This window comes from Arachis duranensis, chromosome 6, assembly GCF_000817695.3.
Source record: "Arachis duranensis cultivar V14167 chromosome 6, aradu.V14167.gnm2.J7QH, whole genome shotgun sequence".
Taxonomy (NCBI): Eukaryota; Viridiplantae; Streptophyta; class Magnoliopsida; order Fabales; family Fabaceae; genus Arachis; species Arachis duranensis.
Genome location: NC_029777.3, coordinates 92,816,911 through 92,822,309, shown reverse-complemented (window position 1 = coordinate 92,822,309; position 5,399 = coordinate 92,816,911).

Below are 5,399 nucleotides of genomic sequence, written 5' to 3'. Positions count from 1 at the left end.
TAGTTAAGTGTGATGATTCTTGAACATAGTTATTCTATGAGTCTTGGCTGTGGCCCAAAGCACTCTGTCTTCCAGTATTACCACCAGATACATACATGCCACTGACACATAACTGGGTGAACCTTCTTAGATTGTGACTTAGCTTTGCTAGAGTCCCCAATTAGAGGTGTCCAGGGTTCTTAAGCACACTCTTTTTGACTTGGATCATTTTATTATATTTTTTTTTCGAATACACTACTTTTTCTTGCTTCAAGAATCAATTTGATGATTTTTCAGATCCTCAATAACATTTCTCCTTTTTCATCATTCTTTCAAGAGCCAACAAGTTTAACATTCTTTAATCAACAAATTCAAAAGACATATGCACTATTCAAGCATTCATTCAGAAAACAAAAAATATTGTCACTACATCAAACTAATTCAACTAGTTCAGAGATAAATTCGAAATCCTGTACTTCTTGTTCTTTTGTGATTAAAGCATTTTTCATTTAAGAGAGGTGATGGATTCATAGGACATTCATAGCTTTAAGACATGAACCTTAAATTTTATTAATCATGAATTAAGAACAAGACTCAAAAATAAATATAAGATAAGACTAATAATAATAGAAAATAAAAAATTAAATGACTCTAAAATAGATTCCTAATGATAGAGGTTATCACAGAGTTAGGACTCAACAAACTTGATTTTGAGAAGTGGATGCTCCCTCAACTTGTGGGGTATTTGACCCTTCAAGGGAGAGCTACTGGCGTTTCAGCTCCTGTAGCTCACGCCCCTGCTTCTCTTGTTCCTTCAGCAATTTGCAGAGCATGCAGTTTTGATTCTGCTGTTCTTCCTTAATTTGTTCCATAGTTTCTTGCAGCTTGGCAACAGATGCTTCAAGGCTAGCCCAGTAGTCAATTTCAGGAAGTTCATGGAGGAACTCCTGCACCCTCCTTTTGATAGAGTTATCTTGCATTTGTCCTTCCATTGACCTCTTGGTGATTGGATGTTCAATTGGGATGAATTCGTCTACTCCCATCCTCACCCCAACATCTTTACATAGCAAAGAGATTAAGCTTGGGTAAGCCAGTTTGGCTTCAGTGGAATTCTTGTGTGCAATTGTGTAAATCTCACAAGCAATCAAATGATGAACCTCCACTTCTTTTTTCAGCATAATGCAATGAATCATCACTGCTCTCTTGATGGTGACCTCAGAACAGTTGCTAGTGGGCAATATAGAACGCCCAATGAAGTCTAGCCAACCTCTTGCAATTGGTTTGAGATCTCCTCTCTTGAGTTGGTTTGGGGCACCTTTTGAATTGGTTGTCCACTTAGTTCCAGGGAGGCATATGTCCTCTAGAACTTGATCCAACCCCTTATCTGCTCTCACCATTCTCCTATTAAAGGATTCAGGATCATCTTGCAGTTGAGGCAATTTGAAGACCTCTCTTATTTTGGATTCAGGATCATCTTGCAGTTGAGGCAATTTGAAGACCTCTCTTATTTTGTCCAGATGGAAGTAAATAATTCTTCCTCTGACCATGGTTCTGTAGGTATGAAAAGCAGTTCCAGTCATTCTCTGCTTATCTGTCAGCCACAGATTTGAGTAGAATTCCTGAACCGTGTTCCTTCCAACCTTTGTCTCAGGGTTGGTTAGAACTTCCCATCCTCTGTTTCGAATTTGCTCTTGGATCTCCAGATATTCATCTTCTTTCAGATCAAATCTGACTTCCGGGATCACTGACCTCAGACCCATTATTTTGTGGTAATGGTCTGCATGTTCTTTGGTTAAGAACTTCTCTTAATTCCAAAGATTCTTTGGAGTATTCTCTTTCTTGCCTCTTGAATTGGTTTGTTTTCCCTTAGGAGCCATGATATTGATAAAACTTGGCCTTGTGATCATGGAAAAGCACACCAAACTTAGAGGTTTGCTTGCCCTCAAGCAAAAGAAAGGAAGGGGGAGAGAGAGGAGGAGAGCAAATTCGAATGGTAGGGAGAGTGGGATGGCCGAATGTGTATTTATAAGGGAGGGGGAGAGATTTCGAAAACTTTGAAGGAGATTTGAGAAGATATGGAAAGAAATTAAGAAGAGATTTTGAGTTTTTGAAGAAGATTTGGAAAGGATTTGAAGGAAATTTGAAGAATGATTTAAAAAATTATTTAATTTTTGAAATTGAGAGTGAATGATGAAAGTTTGTAATGTATTTATGCAGAAAATTATGGATCAAAACAAGAAAGTTTGAAAAAATTTGAAGTGGAAAACAAAATCTCTGTCCCTTGCCTTTCTGGCGTTAAACGCCCAGAATGGTATCCATTCTGGCATTTAACGCCCACTTGGTGGGCAAAATGGGCGTTTAACGCCCAGCCAGGTGCCCTGGCTGGCGTTAAATGCCAGAAATCCCCTTTATCACTGGGCGCTTTGCTGAACGCCCAGGATGCTGCCAACCTGGCGTTAAACGCCCAGAATGGTGCCCATTCTGGCGTTTAACGCCCAAAATGGTACCTACCATTCTGGGCGTTTAGCGCCCAGAGTACCCTTTACTGGCGTTTTTTCGCCAGCAAGCTCCTTTTCTCTACTTTTTGCACTGAATCCTTCTGTAACTCTGTGAATTCCTTCAATTTTGATGATTTCCCTTTGAGAAATTGTATATCAAACTTTTAAAGAACAATTAACCTGCTAATGACTGGGTTGCCTCCCAGCAAGCGCTTCTTTATTGTCTTTAGCTGGACCTTTACTGAGACTCATTCAAGCCTCAGTTTTGAGCATTCCTACTCAAAATTGTTTTCAAGATAATGATTGATTCTCTATCCATTAACAATGAACTTTTTGTCAGAATCAATATCCTGAAGCTCAACATATCCATATGGTGAGACCCCTGTAATCACATACGGACCCCTCCACTGGGATTTAAGTTTTCCTGAGAATAGTCTGAGCCTAGAGTTGAAGAGTAGAACTTTTTGTCCTGGCTCAAAGACTCTGGATGATAACTTTTTGTCATGCCACTTCTTTGCCTTTTCCTTATAAATTTTTGCATTTTCAAAGGCACTGAGTCTGAACTCCTCTAGCTCATTTAGCTGGAGCAATCTTTTTTCACCAGCTAACTTAGCATCCATGTTTAGGAATCAGGTTGCCCAGTAGGCTTTATATTCCAGTTCCACGGGCAGATGACAAGCCTTCCCATACATAAGTTGGTATGGAGAGGTTCCTATAGGAGTCTTGAAGGCTGTTCTGTATGCCCACAGAGCATCATCCAAGCTCTTTGCCCAATCCTTTCTACGGGCAATAACAGTCTGTTCCAGGATTCTTTTTAGCTCTCTATTAGAGACTTCAGCTTGCCCATTTATCTGTGGGTGATACGGAGTTGCTACTTTGTGGCTAATTCCATATCGGACCATAGCAGAGTCCAGCTGTTTATTGCAGAAATGAGTGCCCCCATCACTGATTAGTACTCTGGGAACACCAAACCTGCTAAAGATGTATTTCTGTAGGAATTTCAGTACGGTCTTGATATCATTATTGGGTGTGGCAATTGCTTCTACCCATTTAGACACATTGTCTACTGCCACTAGAATATAAGTGTTTGAGTATGATGGTGGGAAGGGATCCATGAAGTCAATTATCCATACATCAAACAATTCAATCTCTAGGATCCCTTGTTGAGGCATGGCATAACCATGAGGCAAGTTACCAGCTCTTTGGCAACTATCACAGTTACGCACAAACTCCTGGACATCCCTATAGATAGTAGGCCAGTAGAATCCGCATTGGAGGACCTTAGTGGCTGTTCGCTCACCTCCGAAATGTCCCCCATACTGCGATCTATGGCAATGCCACAGGATCCTTTGTGCTTCCTCTCTAGGTACACATCTATGGATTATTTCGTCTGCACATCTCTTAAAGAGATATGGCTCATCCCATAGGTAGTACTTGGCATCTGAAATTAATTTTTTTCTTTGCACCCTGCTGTACTCCTGTGGTATGAACCTCACAGCTTTATAATTTGCAATATCTGCAAACCATGGTTCTTCCTGGATGGCAAAGAGTTGCTCATCTGGAAAGATTTCAGAGATCTCAGTAGAAGGGAGGGACGCCCCAGCTACTAGTTCAATTCGGGACAAATGATCAGCTACCTGGTTCTCTGTCCCTTTTCTGTCTCTTATTTCTATATCAAACTCTTGCAGAAGCAATACCCACCTTATGAGCCTGGGTTTTGAATCCTGCTTTGTGAGTAAGTATTTAAGAGCAGCATGGTCAGTGTACAAAATCACTTTTGACCCTACTAAGTAGGATCTAAACTTGTCAATGGCATAAACCACTGCAAGTAACTCTTTTTCTGTGGTTGTGTAATTCTTCTGTGCATCATTTAGAACACGGCTAGCATAATAAATGACGTGCAGAAGCTTGTTATGCCTCCATCCCAACACTGCACCAATGGCATGGTCACTGGCATCACACATTAGTTCAAATGGTAATGTCAAGTCTGGTGCAGAGATGACTGGTGTTGTGACCAGCTTGGCTTTCAGGGTCTCAAATGCCTGCAGACACTGTGTGTCAAACACAAATGGTGCAGCTAGCAGGTTACTCAGAGGTTTTGCAATTTTTGAAAAATCCTTTATAAACCTTCTGTAGAATCCTGCATGTCCAAAAAGCTTCTAATTGCCTTAACATTGGCAGGTGGTGGTAATTTTTCAATTACCTCTACCTTTGCTTGATCCACCTCTATTCCCTTGCTTGAAATTTTATGCCCAAGGACAATCCCCTCAGTCATCATGAAGTGACATTTTTCCCAGTTTAAAACTAGGTTGGTCTCTTGGCATCTTTTCAGAACAAGTGCTAGATGGTTAAGGCAGGAGTTGAATGAGTCTCCAAATACTGAAAAGTCATCCATGAAGACTTCCAGAAATTTCTCTACCATATCTGAAAAGATAGAGAGCATGCACCTCTGAAAGGTTGCAGGTGCATTGCACAGACCAAAAGGCATCCTTCTGTAGGCAAATACTCCAGAAGGACATGTAAATACTATTTTCTCTTGGTCCTGAGGATCTACTGCAATTTGGTTGTAACCTGAATAGCCATCCAAAAAGCAATAATATTCATGACCTGCTAGTCTCTCTAGCATCTGGTCTATGAATGGTAAAGGAAAATGATCATTTCTGGTGGCTGTATTGAGCCTTCTGTAGTCAATACACATACGCCACCCTGTAACTGTTCTTGTGGGAACCAGTTCATTTTTTTCATTATGAACCACTGTCATGCCTCCCTTCTTGGGAACAACTTGGACAGGGCTCACCCAGGGGCTATCAGAAATAGGATAAATAATCCCGGCCTCTAGTAACTTAGTGACCTCTTTCTGCACCACCTCCTTCATGGCTGGATTTAGCCGCCTCTGTGGTTGAACCACTGGCTTGGAATTAT